Source organism: Drosophila suzukii, chromosome 2L, assembly GCF_043229965.1.
Source record: "Drosophila suzukii chromosome 2L, CBGP_Dsuzu_IsoJpt1.0, whole genome shotgun sequence".
Taxonomy (NCBI): Eukaryota; Metazoa; Arthropoda; class Insecta; order Diptera; family Drosophilidae; genus Drosophila; species Drosophila suzukii.
In genome coordinates this window covers 25,492,292-25,517,413 of record NC_092080.1, presented here as the reverse complement: position 1 = coordinate 25,517,413, position 25,122 = coordinate 25,492,292, and the positions used below count along the sequence as shown (strand labels likewise).

Below are 25,122 nucleotides of genomic sequence, written 5' to 3'. Positions count from 1 at the left end.
TTGACAAACGGAGAAGAAATCAACTGGAGCAATTTTAAAAAGGAGAGTCTGCTGGTGCACAAAGGAACTAAAATAAAAATAAATGGAATTTTCAACGAATGTTTTTATTTATGTAAATTAGTAGTTTAAAGCTTCCTTCTCGTCCCACGGATGCTTCGCCGTTTTTCCCGCTCCACCGCAGTACAGCTCCGAGTCCCAATAGGCATATTGGACCTTAAGGAAGTGGGAGAACGGGGTTGATCTGCTGATGCTGCAGGAAGTCACCCAGCATCCTGGCAGTGGCTGGCTATGGCTTCTCCAACTGTTCCTTAGCGGGCGCCCAATTTTCCTCCTCCCTATAAAGCCAGCGGGTCCTCCAGCTCCGCTTAAGCTGCCAAGTAGCTGGTGGTGGTGGTGTCCGGAGTCCTAATGGAGAGGTCGTCGGAGATCGTATTACTGGTGGTTCTACTAAAAAACAAGGGAGAACGCTACAGTCGAGTACCTCGACTATCAGATACCCGTTACTCAGCTAAATGGAGATATGCAAGCAGCAAAGCGAGATTAAAATGCGCCACCTACCGGCGGTATACAGATTTAAGCGTTATGGGCGTTAGAGTGGGCGTGGCAAATTTTTGTTTGGATCAATCGATAGGTATTGACGAGACCAATACATTTCAGTTAAAATTTTTTATCTAGCATGAAAATTGTGGGCGTCACAGGGTTTTGCGGTTTGTGGGCGTTAAAGTGGGCGTGGCAAACTTTTTTTTTGGGTCAATCGATAGGTATTGATGAGAACATTACATTTCAGTTAAAATTTTCTATCTAGCATCAAAACTGTAGGAGCCACAGTTTTGGGCGGTTTGTGGGCGTTAGAGTGGGCGTGGCAGTCTACTGAAACAAACTTGCGCTGCGTAGGAAGCTCAGGAATCTGCACGCCAAATCTCAATAGCCTAGCTCCCATAGTTTCCGAGATCTCAGCGTTCATTTGGACAGACGGACAGACGGACAGACGGACATGGCTAGATCGACTCGGCTAGTGATCCTGATCAAGAATATATATACTTTATGGGGTCGGCAACGCTTCCTTCTGCCTGTTACATACTTTCCGACGAATCTAGTATACCCTTTTACTCTACGAGTAACGGGTATAAATACTTCTATTAGTATAGCGTAAACAAATTCTTTTGACCAGAACTTACCATCTCTGCGAGGACACGACCAGCAGAATGTCGGTGTAGGGAACGAGTCCCACCCGACATGTTCCTTTCCATTCTGGGTGAACTTCCGTTTCGCTCGAACGCCCGACTTCGTCCAAACTTTCAATATTTGGGGTCCTGATTACGGGAAAAATAGTCAAAGTTGGCGCAAATAACGGAACCATGGAAAATAACGGTAAATACTGTTTTTCGTAGATATCTTCAAATATATTAACTTAATCAAAGTTTGGCAGGGAAAAATGAAAGCTATTAAAGAAATGAGTAATTTAAGTTTTCACATTTTTTCTGTAAAACTAATAGTTTTCGTTAAAAACGCTAAATAAGATTACATTTTTACGAGGTTTGAAAATAATAAACCGTTGCAGCACACTTGCGCCATTTTGCCCGATGTATCGCACGAATGCTTGTTGTTATATCGGTGTGTCGATATTGATATCGATGTCACTCAATGTTTTAGTGATGGTACGACCAAAACACGAGAACGGCATTAAAATTTTTAAGAACACGAAATTAAAATAATAAAGTCTAATTTAAAAGTATAAGCAAAATATAAATGTTTGATAGAGCATTTCAGTTGACGTAGTTAAAAATTAAGGTAAGAAAACAAAATAAAATTCAAATTATAAAACAAAAATGAAATGTATTAACAAAAATTATATAAAAAGCAGAAAAAAAAATTTCTAACAAAAATCGTCCCGAAAATTTTTGTTTGCGGCGCTTGACTTCCTCAGGTTTAGTACTATCTTCAGTATGTATGTGTGTACAAGATATATCGTAAAAAAATCTAAAAAGGTCCATCACCTATAAACCGTAATCGATTAATCGAAACTACCTGACGCCATTTTTAAAGTGGGGTATTGAAATATTTTTAAAAGTTCACCTCCGATTTAAAATATTTTTTTTGGTTTTATTCGAAAGTTATGAAGATTTCGGAAAAAATGATTATAACAAAAAAGATCCGTTTTGTAAGTATTTTCTGTTTTTGTCCGAAAAATCCAAAAAATTACCGTTTTTACCGTTATTTTCCAAGATCCCGTTATTCGCGCCAACTTTGACTATTTTTCCCGTAATCAAGACCCGAAAACACGTCGATATGGAAAGTTTGAACAAAATCGGGCGTTGGAGCTAAACGGAAGTTTATCCCCAATTTCTAGTGGATCTTCTCCAGCACTTCAACTATTCAGCGAATTTGCCCCTTTGTGGTATTGCTTCCTGTCGGTGGAGTCCCACAATAATGGGCAACAGCTTGGATTAGGCGACCTTTTTCATCTGCACGCTTTTGGGGGTTTCCTTCCATTTTTAATTTTTAGTTTCCACACATTCCACATTCCACACATACATTTTTTAAGCCTAGTACTCACATCGACGAAATCTACGAGCTAACCATAGGAGTGAGCGAGAGGCAAATACGCAGCTAATGCTTTTCGTTGTGTCTGTTTTTTTGCGCGGTACTCAAATAAGCTAAGGATACCAGAACAAATACCAGATTTAACCAGGGGATTTTCGATGAACGCCGTGGAGTGTCACGCGTGACAGCTGACACGACCCCGGTTGTTCTACAGGTTATTCACGGGTGAAAACTTGTTTTCAGTAGTCTTTCTTTTATTGGAAATATGTTATAGATGGGTGTGAGGTAATGCCCTGAAACTATTTATTCAAACAACTATACGTTTGAATGAAATGTATTAAATCTGTTAAAGGATATCAGAAGGTATTTTAAAGAATTGGTATTTAAACGAATCTCATTTTCCGCGTCACCTGCAAAAGCATACAAGGGTGGTCAAAAGTATTTTCACAAAAAAAAAGTTAAATATATTCATAATTTGAACTTACATCTTGTTAACTTTGGCATCATAGAAAAGGTAATTTAAACGCCGTTTGAATGATACAATACATTTCTTAACACATTCAGTACTTATTGAAAAGGACGAATTTGTGTGAAAATGTCCTTTTTGAACTTTTTTCCTCGACTTGAAAACTTAAACAATATACAATATACAAAATATAAGCAAAATGATTTTTGAAAAATTCTTTTTGCAGTTACTATTATTTTTGTTTGAAGAAACTTTTTGCATCAAAAAATTTAAGTTTTCAAGTCGAGGAAAAAAGTTCAAAAAGGACATTTTCACACAAATTCGTCCATTTCAATAAGTACTGAATGTGTTAAGAAATGTATTGTATCATTCAAACGGCATTTAAATTACCTTTCCATTGATGCCAGAGTTAACAAGATGTAAGTTCAAATTATGAATATATTTCACTTTTTTTTGTGAAAATACTTTTGACCACCCTTGTATATGAAAACACACACACAAATGCATACACACACATACGCATATCTTGTTTCCAGTATTCTTATTTTCATTAGTTTTCCACCTGGTTTAAATTTATTCGCACATTTTCTTTGTTTACTTAAACGCCTTTTAATAGTATGTGGCCACACTTAACGGCTGGCTATTTCCATTTGCCAGAGAACGAGACAGCAAGATGTGGAGGCCATGAAGTCACAGTGAACAGAGCGGAATAGAAAAAAATTGGGGAACTTGGTTAGAGAACCTTAGTTTCCAAAAAAAAAAATGGGTGCAGTTATTAAGATTATGAACAACAAATTTTAAAACCACTTTGGAAAAATTAATAACAGAGAAATGGGAAAAGAAAAGAAATGGAAAAGGACAAATGGAATTTTGAGGCAGTTTGGGTTCGCTTATTTTATCAATTTATATCAAGGCCGCGTCTATTTCCGAGTTTCTGTTTTTATACCCGTTAGAGTAGTCGTAGAAAAGGGGTATACTAGATTCGTCGGAAAGAATGTAACAGGTAGAAGGAAGCGTTTACGACTCCATAAAGTGTATACATACATACATATATTCTTGATCAGGATCACTAGCCGAGTCGATCTAGCCATGTCCGTCTGTCCGTGTGAACGCTTTGATCTCGCAAACTATAGGAGCGTGAGGTTTCTGAGTTCGATTCCTGAGCTTCTTACGCAGCACAAGATTGTTACGCGAATATTTTTTTCGATTTAGGAAACTTTGTTATACGACTTTCTATATCATGGTCACGCTCACAGACCAAAGATCCATCATATTAAGTCTTATCCCTTATTTTTGACAATGATAGGTCGGACCCCAGTTTAGATCTTTGATCAGCAAAATGAACGTCTCGTGTCTAAAACAAATTCCGAAAGCTCATGCTCATGCCTCACCGGATTTAATGGGGCTCTCCGTTAGCCCTGTGGTGCTTTGTTGTTGGGGCTGGTGGAGTTGTTGTCGTCCCCGGTTAATTCACATTCAATTCAGTCAGCCGACGATTGTTGAACCCGACCGACGTGCGCGTATCGTAGCTGGCTTGATCCGCGGCTTTACTTGTTTAGCGTCATCGCGCAAATATTAGGGTTTTGCTTTATTTCTGTGGCGTAGTTTTTTTCGGTTCTGTGAAACTTTAATCAAGATCAGCATTAAACAAGGTGCGTACAAAATAAGTTGTAAAATAAACGACAGGAGCCGCTGGAAAAGCCAAAAAATAAACGTCTGTGAGTGTGAAAAAATAAAAACACAAATCGTAAACTACTACTACCTGCACTTGAAAACGTACTTGAATACACCCATACAGACAAGAATAAAAAAGGCTAATACGAGCTAAAAACACGTTGCTGACCCTGGAGGCAGAGCCTCGTGATTTTCCAAGAAGATGTAAAGCCCACTCTTTAGACACCAAACTCGCTTATATTATTTAGTATATGTATTCAAGTTGCAGTTTATTGCACTTTTTACGTATCTTTCATAAATTGTGTTTCTCTGGGGTAAAGCACAATTTCACTCTTTAATTGGAAATTCTATATTTCTGCGATGTACTAACCCATAAGCATCCATCAAAAACTTGGTGTGTTTGGATAAAAATGCAATGTAAAATGTTATTTCGATACTTGCCATTTATTTAACTTTGAATTGTCTTGCCTTGTCAGGTTCCTCGTCCATAAAATGCTGCAAATAAACAAACAATTATGAAATACAGGATTTTTCAAATGTGGAAAATTTTACACTTTTAGCCTTCGGTACGATTCCCAATAATTAATTTACAATCATAGCAACTTTTGATGCTGTACATGATGTTGTAACTCACTATATACCTATGTATTTTCGGTAGTCGCATGGCTAATTCTATACCTCATGTTCTCTTGGAAATTTTATAAGAAACAGGGGAGAACGCTATAGTCGAGTCTCTCCACTACCTCTTACTAAGCTAAAGGAAGTGCAAGGGAGATGGTGATATACAATCAGTGGTTTGTGGGCGTTAGAGTGGTCGTGCCAACCTTTTTAAAGGTCAGTTAATAGGTATTGACTAATCAAATACATTTCAGCTAACATTTTTATTTTAGTATCAAAACTGTGTGTTTGTAGGCGGTAAAATGGGCATAGAGTGGCACATTCGGATAACAAATGTGCCCTGAATCAGAAGCTAAGGAATCTGTATATGAAATCTCAACCCTCTAGGTTTTATAGTTTCTGAGACAAAGGACTTGGCTAGAGATCCTGATCGACAATATATGTTTGTACTTTATAAGATTAAAAAAACATGCTTTCCCCCGAAAAAAATGTCCATGTTTTTAAAAACATTTTATAATAAATTGTATATTAGCTGCCCACAACATAATAGATTAATACTTGTACTCTACTTAGTATTATATGTCCCAAAAAACGGAAACACAATAGTGTGTGGTTATCAACATAATTTTGATAAATTATATATATCACAGCGATTTGTTAACATTCTGAAAACTGTTCCATTCGTCATATCTTATCTGTTATCGTAAACAACAAAAAAAGTACCCATATCATGTTGAAGCCATTAACTTTAAAATTAAACCTAACGTTGAATTTGAGACTGTGTGATGGTTGACAACTGTCTTTAACTTGCATTATTAAGAAGTTCCCGAGTCAACCGGTCAACCCACTATAACGCAGCTTTTAGCCCTCGCGCTATATAGCCATGCGCAAGTAATTACTGATAAAAATTGAAGCAAATAGAGGACAAACAAAATACTTGGCTAGTGGATTTGGCACAGATAAGTGTGCGTTTTATATACTATTATTGTACACCGCACATACATTCTAAGGAAGCAACTTGGAAAACGTGACTCGCTTATGCTGAAATCACTTTTAGTTCCGAGGTTTTTACCCTACTCAATTAAGGAGTCAACCATTTAATCGGTGCCCTTAAAGCTGTAAAAAATAACAAGAAAGAAAGGATATAGTTCCGTTTACTACCGTACCCGATCGTCGTCCACGAAAATCGTTAAATTTTTTTAAAATGCTATACAAAATTCTGAAATATATGGGTTCGGAAACGTCTCCTTCACTACGTTGCAGACTTCTGACTGAAATCATTATACCCTCTGCAAGGGTATAAAAATGTCCACTGGTTTCAGAGCTCCCTAGTGATTTGACTACGGTAAACAGACAACAAGGTGATACGCCGTTTTCAATAAAAACTTTTCAGTGTTATACAATTTTGGCGTGCTTGTTTAACAGATCCAAATCATTCACAAAAATTAGCACCAAACATTTTCTTCCGCCTTTTCAAACTTTATTTTAAATTTTTATAAAACTTGTTTTTAAATCATTAAGCGTGTATATTACCACAGAAAGTCAAGCCGACAAATACGACTCGAAAATATTTGTGAACGTCATTACGCTCGAGATACTAATTTATAAGATCAACAGAGAACGGTGCGCGAGCTTTAAAAACTGAAATTTAAAATATAACACTCGAGAAGGAGTCCGCAGTTGCGAAAACGATTAAAAGGGGTTTCGGTTGCCAAGAGAAACTCGGCGGCAATGAGGTCCAACTCGATTGGAAACAACTCCGTCTCAGAGGTCTGATGCTTGTCAAAGCCTAAAAATTGAAACGAGGCCAGTGCGCGCTACTTTTCGTCTGTGGTTTTTAGTTTACCATGAACCGAGGGGGCACTATATTACAAATACAAACGATATACTTATGTGTTCAACCAGCAAGTCTGGCTGCGGTTAATGACACCTGCTTTCGTTCTTTTTGGACGGTTATGGAGGCGAGTTCCAGCTGCCCGAGGTGTGTGAATAAATTTTTTTTGACAAGTTTTTGTAATTTACGCTGCGCATTTAATCAAAAAATCAAAAAAAAACCATCTGGTGCAATTTAACTTAAAAATTAGATATAAATAAGTTAATGATAAAAAAACTTATTTCCTTTAACCTAAATTGTACGTGTTCCAACAGCTTACTGAAATTAATATAAACTTTTTTGTAATTTAGAAAAAGACAGTAAAAATTGAGAAAATAAAAAAAATGTAAAATTTGTTTTAAAACGACTATTAACAAGAAAGAAGGCTAGTGTCGAGTGTAGATAGGTATTTATCAATAAAATTCATTTCAATCTACGTAATTTTCTACGTGATAGTGTACGCGAAAGCAAACACAGCAAGAGAGAACAACAAGAGAACTATCAGATACCCGTTACTCAGCTAAGGGGAATGTGCATCTCCAGCAAGCGGCCAAACGACTGTTCCCAATATTGTTCACTTCATTTACCTATAACCTTTTACTTTCGATTTTATTGCCCAAAAAATAGTAATAATACTTTGGTATGATTTAAGATTTGTTTGATAGTTGATGAACTTAAGCAATAAAATCGAAAGTAACATGAAAATAAATAAATAATAAATAATTTTCCAGCTTTTTATTTATTTTGGACGGAAAACTATTCCATTCCTTTTAAATTGTTTATAAATTTATTGGGGCAGGATATTTAAAGAGTACGCTACCAGGGAGTTTTTATTACTTTTTCATCAGTGTAGTATTTAAAATTTTAGCATCGACATTACTCAAAGCAATGTTAAACTCAATTAAATGAAGCAGGAACTCAATTTTAATTTATACTTCGCAAGCTAATAATAAAATTGGATTAAATAGTAATATAATGGATCAAGTCGATAAAGTACTCGTGTTTCCTCGCAATGCAAAAACAATTGTTTTTTACCCTCTATAATGTTCATTTCGTCGTTTATTATGTTGTATATTACTGCTACAAAACCAGTTGTATTGTCATTAAATTTTTGTAAAGGGATGCTAGCCAGCCATATAAGAAGTTAATTAAGTAAAATGCATTAGATTAATACTATCTTAAAAATTGTCCATAATAAAAGTCAGTTTACAGACTGACTCCTCAAATTAAGACAGTTGTTATACCATTTGTTTCTTAATATTATGTAACTTCCATTATTCATTTACGTTTTTCGTTTATTTGTTTTTGAAAGAATTTACCGCAAAGCATGCAAAGCATGCATCGCTTCAGTGATTTGTATAATGATATATTGTAATCCGATTGTTATTGCTTACGGTTTTGTCTCTATATTTGTTTATTTCTTTGTTGCAAATGCTTATTTGCAAATGCTTACCTGTGACATAAGATTTTGTTTATCGAATCGGCGAACCAATCCGATTTTACCATAGTTCAAAGGTTATTTCAAAAGATTGGGCATGTTGTTTTAATGAAATATTATTCCCAATAATTTGGGCAGTCCATTAAAAGGATAGAGACAGCAACTCTAGTTTACCCTAATGTTGTATTCAGTAAGTGTCATTTATCTGGTTATGTCAGGATACGTTTCAGTTATAACTTAGGTTTGTTTATTGAGACTTTTAATAAACAACCCTTATGAAAAAATAATTATAAATAGTGAAATTACCATATTTAATAATATTAGGAATAGATAACTTGAAGTAATCTTCTTATCATATTATATTCTGTCGCATTAGGTAAGAAAAAAGGAAGAACGCTATAGCCAAGTGCCTCATCCAACAGATACCCGTTACTCAGCTAAGGGGAGCAATGGAAAGACGGAGATATACATTTATATACATATATATAAAGCATAACGATATTTATTCTAGTAAACAAATTGTGGGCGCCACAGTTTTGGTCGGTTTTTGGTCCTTAGAGTGGGCGTGGCATATTTGCGTAACAAACTTGTACTGCGTAAGAAGCTTAGAACTCGAAATCTAAAACCTCAACTCTAGCTCCTATAGTTTCCGAGATCAAAGCGTTCACACGGACAGACGGACATAGCTAGATCGACACGGCTAGTGATCCTGATCAAGAATATGTATATTTTATGGGGCCGTAAACGCTTCCTTCTACTTGTTACTTACTTTTCTACGAATGTAACATACCCTTTTACTTTACGAGTAAAGCATACTACTTAGATCGGCTAAGAGTTTTACTAGACTAAAAGTCTTATTTTTTGTAATGTGACCTCAGTTTTCAATGCTCACCCGCAGTTTAAGTAACATGGTCTTTCTGTCAAGCGGCTGGATTTATTTGTTGACGATTTTAAAAAGACGAATCTGCTGGTGCACGAAGAAACACAAATAAATGGCATGTTCAAAGGATGTTTTTATTTATGTTAACAAGGTTAACATAAATAAAGGTAAAGGTAAAGGTTAAGGTTTTCTTATCTTGTCACGGATGCTTCGCCATTTTTTGCGCTCCATTAGCAGTCCAGCTCCTATCCGCAATATGCCAACATGGGCCTTGAGTGAGTGGGAGCCGTATTGGAAACGGGGTTGTTCCGGTGATGGCAATGGCTGGTAATGGCATCTCAGACTGTCACTTAGCGGGCTGCCTTTTTCTTCCTCCCTTTAAAAGCCAGTGCGTCCTCCAGCTCTGCATTAGCTGGCAAGTAGCCGGTGGAGGTGGAGACCTTCGATTCTCCAATGAAGAGCTCGCCGGAGATCAAATTACTGGGGGTTCTGCCAAGAAGAGATACATATGTATATGAGTACAACTTTCAACAACTTTCTTTGCGAGGACCCGCCGGCAGGATGTCCATGTAGGGAGCGAAATCCCAATCGTCATGCTCCTTCCCAATGGGCGCCTCGATTGGATTATCTCCAGCACTTTCACTATTCTGTTTATCCCTGTTATGGTGTTGCTTTCTGTGGGTCAAGTCCTACAACAATAGGCAACTTGGATAAGGCTTGTATTAGACGTTCCTTTCATCTGCACTGACAGGCGTTTTGGGCTTTGCCATCCATTATAAATTTTTCGTTTTAACACCGCTTCTGCATGAAAACTGCGAAGATTTAATATTTTGTTCTTTGTGCGGCGGCTAACGGCGTTCATCGCAATTCCCTCTGGAAATCAGGTGTTTTCTTAGGTAATCTGAGTACAGACCCGACGAAAAGCGTTAGCCGCTTATTTACCTCTCGCTCACTCCTATGGTTAGGTCGCGGGTTTCGTCGATGTGAGTACTAGGCTTTAGCCGACTATTTGCCTCTATAAATTTTTCCTCACGTACGGTTATTTACTTAATATATTTATTTATTAATCCACAATTTTGGGTGCGCCTAAAGATGGCTTCAGATAAATAGTGTACCTTTTGGAGCAACAGGTGCCAGGTCTTGCCAAGAAAAACATAAGCTGGAGGGTGGGTATTTTCTTAATAAAGAGCATAGCTATATTTCCTTTCAAAATAAGATTAATTGCTGGGTTCCGAGCCGTTGCAAGCTCCAACAACAATTCCCTTACAACGGCAAAAAACGCACAAAATAAATCCAGAAACGCAAGGTTCAAAAATCTCCAAAACTCGTACAAAATACTGAATAAAAGCACTGGAGTACCGAATCGATTTGCGTGCGGTCCCATTTTCCGTTGAAGAGAGTAGTAACGACTTCTTCCCGTCTCTTTCTAGCACGTTTTTTATGGAAGAAAAAGTGTCTGAAGCGGAATTTGGTCGCTAAACCGGAAACCCCCACTGTGTGAATAGGGTATTAGAAGTATAATTTTTCTCATTTATTAGAGATGCTGTAAAATTGGGATCGGGTATAAAAACTAATTTTATGCTTTTTGATTTCAGTTCCTTGCGGCCAATTTGGCGCTGCAAACAAATAAAAACAAAGAAATAATGTTATAGCGCCTTAATAAGTTCGTTGCGTCCAAAAAATAAATAAATAGATAAGGACAAAACTGCTGTATAATAACATTTAGAAAGAAAACTCGTATAATTATACCCGTTACTCGTAGAGTAAAAGGGTATACTAGATTCGTCGGAAAGTATGTAACAGGCAGAAGGAAGCGTTTCCGACCCCATAAAGTATATATATTCTTGATCAGGATCACTAGCCGAGTCGATCTAGCCATGTCCGTCTGTCCGTCTGTCCGTCTGTCTGTCCGGATGAACGCTGAGATCTCGGAAACTATGAGAGCTAGGCTATTGAGATTTGGCGTGCAGATTCCTGAGCTTCTTACGCAGCGCAAGTTTGTTTCAGTAGACTGCCACGCCCACTCTAACGCCCACAAACCGCCCAAAACTGTAACTCCTACAGTTTTAATGCTAGATAAAAAATTTTAACTGAAATGTATTGTTCTCATCAATACCTATCGATTGACCTAAAAAAAAGTTTGCCACGCCCACTTAAACGCCCACAAACCGCGAAAACCTGTGACGCCCACAATTTTCATGCTAGATACAAAATTTTAACTGATATGTATTGGTGTCGTCAATACCTAACGATTGATCCAAAAATAAATTTGCCACGCCCTCTCTAACGCCCATAAAGCTTAAATCTGTCTACCGCCGGTAGGTGGCGCATTTTAATTTCGCTTTGCTGCTTGCATATCTCCATTTCCCTTTGAGTAACGGGTATCTGATAGACGAGGTACTCGACTATAGCGTTCTTCCTTGTTTTTTTAATTAATTATTGCCGGAGATGATAAAATTAACAAAGAAGAACGCTATAGTCGAGTACCTCGACTATCAGATACCCGTTACTCAGCTAATGGGACCAAAAGGAAATGGAGATATGCAAGCAGCAAAGCGAGATTGAAAGGCGCAAACTACCCGTGATCTCAATATATGGTTATGTGGGCGGTAGACATATTTAACCGTTATGCAGGTTAGAATGGGCGTGGCAAATTTTTTTTTGGATCAATCGATAGGTATTGACGAGACCAATACATTTCAGTTAAGTTGTATCTAGCATGAAAATTGTGGGCGCCACAGGTTTGGTCGGTTTGTGCGCGTTAGAGTGGGCGTGGCCAATCGAATGGTATTGACGAAACTAATACATTTCAGTTAAAAATTTTTATCTAGCATGAAAATTGTGGGCGCTACAGGTTTGGGCGGCTTGTGGGCGTTAGAGTGGGCGTGGCATATTCGCGTAACAAACTTGCACTGCTACGGAATCTAAATCCGAGATCCCATTTCTCTATCTTTGATAGTTTCCCAGATATCCGCGTTCATATTTACGATTTTTTGAAGTTTGTGGGCGTTAAAGTGGGCGTGGCAAACTTTGTTTTGGGTCAATCGGTAGGTATTGATGAGAACAATACATTTCAGTTAAAATTTTTATTCTAGCATCAAAACTGTAGGAGCCACAGTTTTGGGCGGTTTGCGGGCGTTAGCGAGGGCGTCCCGGACGGACTTGTCAAAATGTACATTTATCCTATGGAAAAGGGCTGCAGGTTCACATCCCCATTATGGACAAAGTCCATTTGCTTTTATTAAGGCTGTCCAAAATTTTCAGTACTGAAACGTTCGCGACCGCTTTACATAGGAAATTCCTATGGAAAAAGACCAGGGAAATTCAGGGGGTCTCATTTTTTGAGGGCCTGACCCCCTGAATTTCCCTCGCCTTTTTACTTAAGAATTTCCTATGGAATTGGATATCAGAAATTCCTATGGAATTGGTAGGGAAAATTTCTTTAAAAACGCCTCAAAAAAATCTCAAAATAAATTAGTTTAAATTTTATTTGTTCTTCAAAATATATGCTAATATATGCTTTATTTAACTAGTTTTTTAATCTAAATCAAAAATTAAAAACTAATAAGGAACTTTCTGGAATCGCCATCCTTGTAGGCCCTGTTTTTTGCCTATAGGAGCGCCTCACGGACATTTTTGGTGTGGTCCTTGAAGCTAGCGGCGTCAATCCTGGAGGCTTCTGTAAAATAAATACAAAATGTAGTAAAAATAATATTTTTAAAATACAGCATTTAATACAATATAATATAATACAATAATATAACTGTTAGACTAACCATTGTTATTTTCTATTAAACTAATCCGACGCCAAACCAAAATAATTGTAAACAAAACAATCCCTTCAGTTCTGCAGTAGGGACGCGCTGACATGGCTCAAGGCAAAAAGCTTTTTTGTTTTTTTTTTTGTGCCTAAAACGCTGTGCCGCTGTTGACGTCAGCAGAGAAGTCGGCGCAGTGTAGAAGACTGTCTACGAAAACGATCGTGCAACAAAGAGAGACAGATATTCGGAGCTTCCCTCTCTTTCTTTGTCTTATATTCTGCCTGCACTCGGCGCTCTCAGAGACAAATTACGGCAGGTCCGTTATTTCTTTTGAGTCTCTCCTTTATGTTCGGCTAGCGACTAATGCGGAAAAATTTTCGTGGCACAGCGACATGTGAATGCCCTAATATTTTAGGAGCATTATTGTATATCGAAAAAAAACAACTAATATTGTTTTATAAAAGTAAATTATTTGATTATAGTAAATTTAATTTACTTTTAACGTTATGCTTACGTATTATACATTAATATTACAATATACTTTTTTAGTTAAATTATAGAAATTTAGTTCGTTAAAATTTATTTAAATATTTAAAACATTTTAATAGTACCATTTTTAAAGAATTCATTTTGTATTTTTTACTCAAACAAGTAAAAATTATGTAGTCGGATATTTTTCGCTTTAGAAAGGGTATAGGTGTAGTGGCACGCGCCAACTGCGAAGGGAAAACAAAAGAAATCAAGTAAAGGGGTGAGAGGAAGACTTGGTTCATTCTGTTTGAGTTATTGAAAGGGAAGCAAGCCATTTAAATTGTGCGCAGCAGATTTACTTCTTTCGTTTTTTAAAGTGAAAATAGCGTTTTAGGCACAAAAAAAAACAAAAAGCTTTTTGCCTTGAGCCATGTCACTGCGTCCCTACTGCAAAACTGAAGGGTATCGATTGATCCAAAAAAAAGTTTGCCACGCCCTCTTTAACGCCCACTAACCGCCCGCAAACTTCAAAAAATCGTAAATATGAACGTGGATATCTCGGAAACTATCAAAGATAGAGAATTGAGATCTCAGATTTAGATTCCGTAGCCTTGTACGCAGCGCAAGTTTGTTACGCGAATATGCCACGCCCACTCTAATGCCCACAAACCGTCCAACCCTGTGGCGCCTACAATTTTCATGATAGATACAAAATTTTAGCTGAAATGTATTGGTCTTGTCAATACCTATCGATTGATCCAAAAAAAAAAAATTGACACGCCCACTCTAACGCCCATAACGCTTAAATCTGTCTACCGCCGGTAGGTGGTGCATTTCAATCTCGCTTTTCTGGTTGCATATCTCCATTTCCTTTTGGTCCCATTATGGTGGTGGTTCGAGCAGTAGCATTGAAAGAAGAAAGAAAGATGATTCCAGCACTAAAGTTCGACAAGGAACAGACTTTTAAGACATTGGACTCGTTACAGAAAACAACTTACCATTTAACATTCTCAGTTTGAAAAACTTGAGAAACACTATTAATCCCATATGCCAAGGCTACTAAAAGAATTTCGGATCTGCTTACACATTGAACAGCACCAACTGCAAACATATTTGGAACAAGTGCTCTCAAACCAAATTTTAACCACTTTGAAATTATACAATATTCATCTAACACAAGTTATTTATTCTACATCCGACAATGGTTCGAGTATGCTGAAAGCAACATCAATACTTTCATTACAAAATTTTTTTACGGATGATAAGGACGAAGACCAATTTAAAATAAATAATACCACATATTTTTCGCAAGGAAACTGACGTAATGCATTACAACGTGCACCAAATTCTTACGTTCCCCAACACTGAAAATTTAAAATAATGCTCCCGAATACTGGACTTGGGTATATACTTTTAAAAATCGGATTAACGGATTGTCGTGATCAGTGGCGCATATTCTCCGTTAGGATTCAGCCTTCAAGAAAACAACATAAAACTAATTTCGGTTTTTAGGCGTGTATTTTTAAAGTACCCATTTATGCCAGCGTTTTTGCATTTTTTAAATTTTTTCAACTTTGAAGAAGTGTAGCTTCTAAACTAATGAATGGAACTCAATGATGTGTATAAGAAAGTTAAAGGGCGTTCTATTTCCTGTAAAATGAGTCCCTAAAGATTGAATTCGGTTTATCATAACTTAAGTTAGAAAATAAAAAAGTGCGAAAAACGTTTTTTACACTTTAAAAAAAATTGGTACCGTAGAAAAAATTTTAAGTGCCCTTTTTTAATCAGGGAGATGTACCTTACCGGAAAACAACTGTATAAAGTATATATATTCTTGATCAGGATCACTAGCCGAGTCGATATAGCCATGTCCGTCTGTCGGTCTGACCGTCTGCCCGTATGAACGCTGAGATCTCGGAAACTTTAGGAGCTGCAATACTGGGATTAAGCATGCAGATTCCTGCGATTCCTGCGCAAGTTTGTTTCAGCAATGTGACGCCCACAATTTTTATGCTACATAAAAAATTTTAACTTAAATGTATTGGTCTCGTCAATACCTATCGATTGATCCAAAAAAATGAAAATGGCTAGATAAGTTAACTTTTGGTAACTTCCTTGGTTAATAACTCAGTTATTTGGAGTCCGATCCCAACAACTTATGTGTCCTCAAGAACTATTCTCTGGAAAAATTTTTGTGTGATAGCGTGTACAGGAAGAACATATTAGTCTAGAGAAAGAGGTTTTAAAGCTGAACTTTTTTGGCTGTAAGCTTGTGTTATCAATACCCATCTACATGCCAAAAATAACGGGTATTTGATAGTCGATGCCATCGACTATAGCGTTCTTCCGTGTTAATTATTGGGCAAAAAACAATTTCAACAAAATATTTGTACTTACACCCAGAAAAAAAAGAACGAAAAAAATCAAGAACATTTTTCATGAAATGCGAACAATCCGTTCTCCATTTTTAGTTCTCACATTTCGAACGTTTGTTCACGAAAATCGAACGGTGTTGGTAACAATTTCTACCGACGAACAACTTGGTTCCAAATTTCGAAAAATGTTCTCAGATATCGAACGCCGTTCATGAAAAAGCTGCGATAGACGCGTTAAAGTCTATCGAAATCGATCATTTTTCGCCACATGGTTGATGTTTGTTTATTGCAACAATATGTAGGTCTAGTGTCCCGATTTTCCGCACTCGAAAAATTCGATCGGTAATCCAGCTGCTAGAGCGTCCGCCTTCGACACATGGTAACACAGGTTCGAGTCCGCGACAAGACGGTTGTGAATTGTAAGTTTTATTAAAATATTATTTCTAATGTTTATATGTATGTATGTACTTCTATTAATAATAAATTCTTTGTCTTCACCAAAATAACCAAAACACATTGAATTCTAGCAATAACAAAACATAAGGTGGGAAATTAAATAAATCTCTACCAGGCGTTCAGAAAGTCTAGCATGTACACAAACCTCGTTTTTTTAATATTTTTATGTTGTCAAGTTAACCCCGAAATGTTCTTAAGCTGATACCATTCGTTCGGAACCCAACCCTAAAGTTTCGGTCTTATTTTACGAACGACCGTTCATGAACTGTCAACAAACGGGCTTACGCACTTTTTGACAACGTTTGGTCTTGATTATTGAACGTTTCGAACGGATTTTTTTTTGGGTGTATTTGTTTTCATACCGATAAAAGCATCTGATTTGGTTAACGATTCTCATTATTTCTCTAACCCCTCTCGATTTCTTTTTTATAACGCAATACGAGTTGATATGAGTTTCACGCACAAAACGTGTAGACATAAACAAATGGCATGGCATAAAATAACCGTAACAACGGAAAGGTAGCAACAAAATATGCTATTTGTTGCAGTGCAGCTAACTGTTATTCAATTACCGATAAACTTACACCACTTCCCTTTCCACGTCGTCTTACGTAATTTAATAGGTGTTGATCACTTTTCAATTTAACTGAAAGCCGAAAGCTTCGAATGCTATAAATATGTATATCTCGGCCCTATGACCGATTGTTGCAGCTGCATATCACATGATCTCATATCGTTTTTTGATGTTATGCATTACTCAGCAATGAGTAAACATTCGCGTTAAGCAACTCTTGCTTATGGTCTTCACATCTTCTGGATTGAATTGGATTGAAAGAAATAAGGAGCGATATAGTCAAAAGCCTCGTCTTTTAAATTCCAGTTACTCTCTTTAAAATAAATATACCTTCGGTTAGAGGCGCAGAAACATTTTTATTGCATTGCACTATGGGTAAAAAACCCGATTTTGGTGCATAAACCTATTTATTTTCTTAATTAATTTTTATGAATGGCCCATACTAATCGAATCTAGACATCTTCATTTCAAAACAAGGAAGAACGCTATAGTCGAGTACCTCGACTATCAGATACCCGTTACTCAGCTATATGGAGATATGCAAGCAGCAAAGCGAAAATGCGCATGAAAATTGTGGGCGTCACAGGTTTTCGCGGTTTGTGGGCGTTAAAGTGGGCGTGGCAAACTTTTTTTTGGGTCAATCGATAGGTATTGATGAGAACAATACATTTCAGTTAAAATTTTTATTCTAGCATCAAAACTGTAGGAGCCACAGTTTTGGGCGGTTTGTGGGCGTTAGAGTGGGCGTGGCACTGTGCCGAAACAAACTTGCGCTGCGTAAGAAGCTCAGAAATCTGCACGCCAAATCTCAATAGCCTAGCTCCCATAGTTTCCGAGATCTCAGCGTTCATCCGGACGGACAGACAGACGGACAGACGGACATGGCTAGATCGACTCGGCTAGTGATCCTGATCAAGAATATATATACTTTGTGGGGTCGGAAACGCTTCCTTCTGCCTGTTACATACTTTCCGACGAATCTAGTATACCCTTTTCCTCTACGAGTAACGGGTATAAAAACCGCCCTCCAAAAATTTTTGGTGGCAACTCTGTAGTGTTGCCACTACAACAAAGTCTGCTGTTCGAGAGGCTTTGCTATGTCGTTAAATTGGCGCGAAAAATTAACTTTACGTGCTTGTTGTTTTCTGTGAAAAAAAAGTTTAATAAATATGAAAATGGAAATTCCTTGCAAAGGTATTTATTAATGCAAATTAGCTTAAACATTTGATTTTATGTGTCTTGTTGTCCACCTGTGAACTGTTCTATATGTGTATCTTTATAGATTTGAACTAACAATTGTGTTTGTGTTTTGTGGAGTATAACTTATTAATAGCACAGACTTGCAAAAGAGTAAGAACGAGAAATTGATTACAAAAGTGTCCCTATTGTCATACAACTAACCGTTTTTGCTCATTTTTGCTCCTTTTCGCTAAACTTGCGTTTATGTAGAGACATATCTGTTTGGTCACGGGGCTCTTCTTGCAGTTTGGGAAAGCAACAAACGCTCGCGAGAAGCATTGGAGACTTACATATTCGACAAATTGAATGCCGATCATCAAAATGAAACAATAATAAAAACAATATCAACTAAAATTACTAACTTTATAAATTACATAAATAAACATTTGCCTCGATGCTGCCGAAACATAAAGAGATTTAGACAAAAGCACGCTACATATGTGGCTAGCCGGTAATATGACTATACTTTCTGATAGAAATAATTCCCCACAAAAGAAAGGTGGTCGTCCAAAATTGTCATATGAAGCTGCTGGTAAACGACTCAAAATAAAGTTGGCATCTGAACTTGCGGTAGAAAATGAAAATTCAACTCCTTTGTTACTACACGCTGCTAACATTTCCGACAGAAAATCAACAGAAAATGAAATTATTAAAAAAAGTCATAGAACTGAATCGCTGGCTCCGAGTCCAAAAACTTCTGAAAAGGCATTCGCTTTTTTTATGGAAAATGGATTTACTAAGCAGCAATACATAAATGTAAAACAAATTAGTAAACAACATGGCTGCGATATTTACCCCCCTTATTCGAAAATAGCTAAGGAGAAATTAAAATGTAGACCTGCTGGAATAGCATGGACCGAAAATGAAGCCAAGGTTTCCTTGCAAAACTTATTGAACCATTCCGCTTCACGAATATTACTGATGCAAAAGGAAGTTTGTGAAGTACTTTCAGATGTTACTCATTGTACTCTTATTTTTAGCTATGGTTTTGATGGGTCTACTGGTCACAGTTTATACAAACAAAAATTTAGCATCGCAGAGGGTCAATCTTTAGATGATTCTCTTTTTGTTACATCAATGATTCCTTTATAAATGATAGATCAGAAACAAAGGGTCATTTGGTTAAATAAATCGCCTCAGTCCATATGATTTTGCCGTTCTGTGAAAATTGCTTGCGTAAAAGAAACAACGTCTCTTATATTAAAAGAAAATGAAAACTTGGACAATCAGATTAAAAACCTGGATATATACGTGCATCCTTATCAATCAGCCGAAATTTTATAGACGGCAAGGTGTTAAATATATTAACAGGAACGAAATCCTGTCAGTTGTGTCCAATGTGTGGGGCAAAGCCCACCCAGCTTCTTACTATTACTGATTTTAACTCCAAAACGTTTGATATGAAGCCACATACGGATCAATATGGATTAAGTTCCCTTCATGCGTGGATCCGCTTTTTTGAATTCTTGCTCAAAATATCGTACAGAATTGAGCTTAGAAAGTGTCATGTCAAGGGAAATGATAAAATCGAATTGGAGGCACGTAAACATAAAGTTCAAGCAGCGTTTTGGAATGATATGGGGCTTTATGTGGACAAGCCGAGACAAAACGGCAGTGGCAATACAAATGACGGAAATACGGCGAGGCGGGCATTCTGCAACCCAAAATTATTGTCCTCTATATTAGGAATAGATCACAGTTTGATTCAGCGCCTTCATGTAATTCTGATAAATACCCTATAAATTCGGAAAAATTCAAAATATTCTGTTCAGAAACTTTTTCTATGTATATGGCTAATTACTTTTGGTACCCCATGTCGCCAACAGTGCACAAAGTTTTAGTACATGGATACATAATCATTGAAAAATTGATTGTTCCTGTTGGCTCTTTAGCAGAAAGTGCATCAGAAGCAAGACACAAACTTTTTAAGGCTGACAGAAAAGATCATGCCAGAAAATGCAGCCGGGTTGACAATATGTCAGATGTTTTTCACAGAGCTATGGATTCGTCTGATCCCCTATTATCTAGTTTTTGCTCAACAAAAACCAACCGGATGCCTCTGCCAGCAGAGGTTGTAGATCTTTTGGATTCGCCAATCATATCCCCAGGCACAGAAGACACAGATGAAGAAAATTGTAACGATGATGTAAGTGACACTTTTGAAATAGAATTAGAGGAAGAGGTACCAGACGATATTGAAAACTAAAAAACAAGGAAAAAATAAAAAGAGTAAGTTAAAACTGTTGAGTTATTAAAAAAAATTAATCGAATTTTTTTTCAGTGTTCTTCAAATGTAACAATGGATCCCAAATATGTTACCGGTTTTTTTCTATAATGTAACACCAAATAGGATTAAAATTATAATTTATAATAATTACTTAATTTAAAATGTATTTTTAACCACTGTGCGGTGGACAAATTAAAAAAAAAACAAAAACCAAAATTTTTTTTAAGTTTAAATAATACACCAAAAAAAGTTTCAAGTCAATATCTTAAAAACTAGAGTTTATGCACCAAAAACGGTTTTTTTGCCCATAGTGCATTGGAAATAAACTTAAGAAGAGTTTGCATGCTTTATCCCAACTTTCTAGCTTTTATATGCATATGTAGGTAGGCTGGCGAACGGACGGATTTGACTAGTTCGACTTGGCTAGTAATATTACTCTATTTTTGGTAGTTTATTAACTATTTACTATTGCAATTACATATTAAACTATTTTAAATAGTATAGTACTATATTCATTGTTACATAACTATCTGCATTGGTAAATTTTACCAAGTTTTTCATTTGTGTAGTCAAGGCATTTCTTTACCTTCCGAGTCTAACGAATTGAAAACATAATTAAATCATTTTGTTATAACATTTGTGAAAAAAGTTTAACTTGTTATACCCGTTTCTCGTAGAGTAAAGGGGTAAACTCAGAGCTCGCAAATAACTGTTGACCGTTTTTCTTCTCGTTCTCTCGCTCTGAGCAAGAGACACTTGCTGTCATCATTTATGTTTTCTGTTGAGCGCTTTTCGTTGAGCTCGTTGTATGTTGCGTAAAGAGCGGAACGAGAAACGCTCGCACAATGACAGTCAACAAAAAAAACGATTGACCGAAAAACTCAACGCACATTCACATTCTTCTTTCTTTCACATTTACTTTCGTTGTTGTGAAAAAGAAATAATATAATTTGTTTAATACAACATTTTAAATTTATTTTCAAATGTTTTGGTTAACAAGTTCCATTTCGATTCCATATTCCATATAACAAATTGATATCAAAAAGCAATAAAAAGTTTCAGAATATGTTGTTTTTAAATTTTATTTTAACATTTAACATTTTTTATATGTGTTAAGCTTTATAACTAGAAAGGCGTTCAGATTCTCTGCACTAATCGAACTTCTTCGTTCACTTAATATAAAGTGTAAGGCTGAGAATGCCCGTTCGACGGAAACTTGCGTTGCAGGTGTCGCCAGCACAACTTGCGCTAGTGCACTTATATAAGGAAGCTTAAGCTGCAAGTCATTAAAAAATTCCAATACATTTGAATTTAATGGCAAGCGCCCAAAAGTAACGTCGAAGTTTTCGATGTCAGCATAAATTTTGACAAGTTTTGCAGAAACAGGATCTTTTTTGCTTTCTTACACTGTCTGAAAATCGTCCAAAAATGCCGAGAACAGCGACATCTCTTCAGATGAGGATTCGGTTGAAAGAGTTGCCGAGAATGAGGAGTCAAACATCTCTTCCCGCACAGGAGTTTCGAGCGCCGGAACATTTGGTGTTTGTGCCTTAAATAACAAAGCTCTAATAAGTATGAAATGTTTCTTGGATTTTAGTTTAGTACAAGTATTAGTATTTGACGAAGACAATGTTAATTATTAACATAGTTTCTTAAAATTACAACATACACAAAACAGGACCCAAAATTTAAACATTCTACGACATACAGGCTTAATTGTTTCAACTCAAATAAACGGAAAGCTATTTTTTTTAAATTAGCCTTTGCTAACGATTTCTGGTAGTTCGTCAACATACAATTTACCCGAGGATCCATGTAAATCGCTGCCAACAATGCTTCATTCTCTAACAACTTACTTTCTCTTATTTTTATCTGTGCCGATAGTTTTTTTTTAATCAAATTGTGGCTATTCTCGCATTTCAATTTTAGTTCCATCCATACTACGAAGAACTCACTATAAACTAAATTTTTGTCTTGTAGCTTTAGGGTTGCTTGATATGTATCACTGAAAGCGTCAATGTATGTACGTCTCGATCCGATCCCAATCGGGATCTGCACATAGCCAGGAAATTCTTTAGGTCCAATAATCTTTTTAGCATTAAATAGGTTGAATTCCACCTTGTACCAACGTCGAGCGATGGTATGTTTCTTTGGTTCTCAATTAAGATACGTTTGCATAGATTTTATAAATAGTATGTATATATATATACAAATATATATATATAAATATATATATACATATATAAATATATATATATATATATAAATATATATATATACATATATCTTATCATTACTTACCTATATGTTTCTGTGCGCAGCGATTTGCCTAATGTGCGACAGGAACTTATTTTATCGGCGATCTCCTTTGCCTTGTTTATCGAATACACACAGTTGCAGAGTGTGTGCTGCACATCTCACAAGGTGTATATTAGCAAGTTCAATAGTATCCAATTCATTCAGAAGATTCTCACTTTCTGTGTCTTCTTCAAAAAGGGATTCCTCTGTGGCATCATTTAACACTTGGACGGCCTTTATCATGTTTCGCCCATTATCAGACGTAACGCTGTGTGCATCAATATGAAAATTCTTAAAAAAATCACATATTTTCTTAAAATTGTATGTAGTTAAATTTTTACCTGTAGATTTGATCTAGTGATATTCCATAATCATCTAAGACTTCTAGTATTTTGTTCTTCATGTATATTCCAGTGTGAGATCCCCCGAGCTCAATCATGCCTAAAGTCTTTACAATAATCTTGGTTTTAGCCAGGCTTGCGTGGACCATTTGCAAATTTGTTCCCAGAATGGCTTTATCCATTCTGGTGGCAACATCGATTTTCAAGGACACCAGCTTTCCCTTCACAAAAGCCCTTATGTTTTCTTTGACAAACTGCTCTTTGACTGACACAAAATTCATAATATTTCGAGACGTTACAGGGTTCATGCCAAGTGCATTATATATTGGATCCATAATTTCTTTGAACCCTTCACTGTCTAGAAATATAAATGGTTTTCCGTCCGTGGTTACTATTTTAATCAAAGAAGAAACAATTGCTTCTTCGCTCGCTTGATACGATATTTTTCGTTTTTCTTCACATTGGGTTGATTGTGAATGTCCAGAATTGTTCCACTCATTGAAAACGTCCATATGCTTCGTTGTTAAATGCCGTCTAAGGTTTGTTGAATGATTGCCGGACAATTTAATACCACAAACACTACATATTGACTTGTTCTCTTCCAAATTAAATTTAAAGAATTGGTGCACTTTTTTATTCAATTCTCTTCCCATTTTACAGAACAAAATAATTGCACAACTTCACACACTCAGTTCACGATTGCAATTAATATATTTCGGCTGCAAAACCGACGATTAACGATTTGCTTGCCTATGCGTGTGAGTGTATACCAAACATACGCAAAAGACCGTTTGCCTCACCTGAACAGGACAAAACGGTCCTGGAACAACCATAACAAAACAGAATAGAAAAAAAAGGTTTCGCTCTGAGCGCGAGCGAGCTCATTCAAGAACCCATAAATCGGTTGCTCTCTGAGTCTTTTCGTAAAGAGTCAGGAAAAGACACATATTTCCAGACAACGAGAAACGGTCGACAGTTATTTGCGAGCTCTGGGTATACTAGATTCTTCGGAATGTAAGTAACAGGTAAGGGAAGCGTTTGCGATCCCATAAAGTATATATATTCTTGATCAGGATCACTGGCCGAGTAGATCTAGCCATGTCCGTCTGTCGGTATGAATGCTGTGATCTCGGAAACTATAAAAGCTGCAATACTGGGATAGGCATTCAGACTTTAGAGTTGGTTTCGTCAGTGTGCCACGCCCACTCTAACGCCCACAAGCAGTCGATCTGGTCTGCCACGCCCACTCTAACGCTGAGTAATGGGTATCTGATGGTCGAGGTACTCGACTATAGCGTTCTCCCATTTTTTCTTTTTAATCTATTTACTTATTCTCACGATTCAGTTTAACCTTTTTTTTCTGCCATTATCAACTCACTTAAAATCAATTAGCAATCTGTTGATAAGATTGTGCAGAACATGTTCAGGAATTTATTGATACAACTTTAAAAACTTAATTATCCCTTCATCGATAAGGAAGTCTGATATTTCACTCATCAAATTATTTTTCTAAATGTTCTTGTTTTAAGAAAGGTTAAAAAAGAGCCCATTAAAAAATTGTGTTTTTGTAATGTTCACATTTTTCTATAATTAAGGTCAAATTTGTCGACCACACAGAGAAAAAAAGGTTACCGTACCCGTTTGACATAGCCTCTTCAATTTTCACATATAACTTTTTATACCCGTTACGCATAGAGTAAAATGGTATACTAGATTCATCGGAAAGTATGTAACAGGTAAAGGAAGCGTTTCCGACCCCATAAAGTAATAAATACTAAACTGGCAGCACTCAGGGAGTCTGACGCAGATAAATATATACAAGGTGCAAAGCGTGTGTTCCCAATAATGGACACTATATTTGCTTATAACTTTTTAATGAATGAAAAT

General features: G+C 36.6%; 1 protein-coding gene and 2 long non-coding RNA genes across 5 annotated transcripts in view; 1 reads left to right on the top strand and 2 right to left on the bottom strand.

The window, feature by feature from the left end:
* Nucleotides 1-120: 120 nt before the first annotated feature.
* On the bottom strand, nucleotides 121-9,520 carry LOC136116494 (uncharacterized). 2 transcript variants are annotated; one of them, XR_011605915.1, is made up of 3 exons: nucleotides 9,506-9,520; nucleotides 4,402-5,179; nucleotides 121-405 (listed from the first exon to the last, which is right to left on the bottom strand). It is a non-coding gene; the product is annotated as an uncharacterized lncRNA (long non-coding RNA). The 2 variants fall into 2 exon arrangements; XR_010653445.2 differs by lacking the exon at nucleotides 9,506-9,520 and adding an exon at nucleotides 6,836-6,850.
* The window catches only part of LOC108016344 (uncharacterized), a 35,928-nt gene continuing 15,325 nt past the window's right edge, over nucleotides 4,520-25,122 (top strand). Inside the window, exon 1 of one of the 2 annotated variants that reach the window (XM_017082981.4) lies at nucleotides 4,520-4,662. The gene's annotated coding sequence lies outside the window, so the exon portion shown is untranslated. Of the gene's footprint in view, nucleotides 4,729-25,122 lie in introns of both variants that reach the window. The other variant, XM_017082980.4, reaches the window with a different exon arrangement.
* LOC139355183 (uncharacterized) lies at nucleotides 12,972-13,785 on the bottom strand. The gene is made up of 2 exons (XR_011605917.1): nucleotides 13,270-13,785; nucleotides 12,972-13,172 (listed from the first exon to the last, which is right to left on the bottom strand). It is a non-coding gene; the product is annotated as an uncharacterized lncRNA (long non-coding RNA).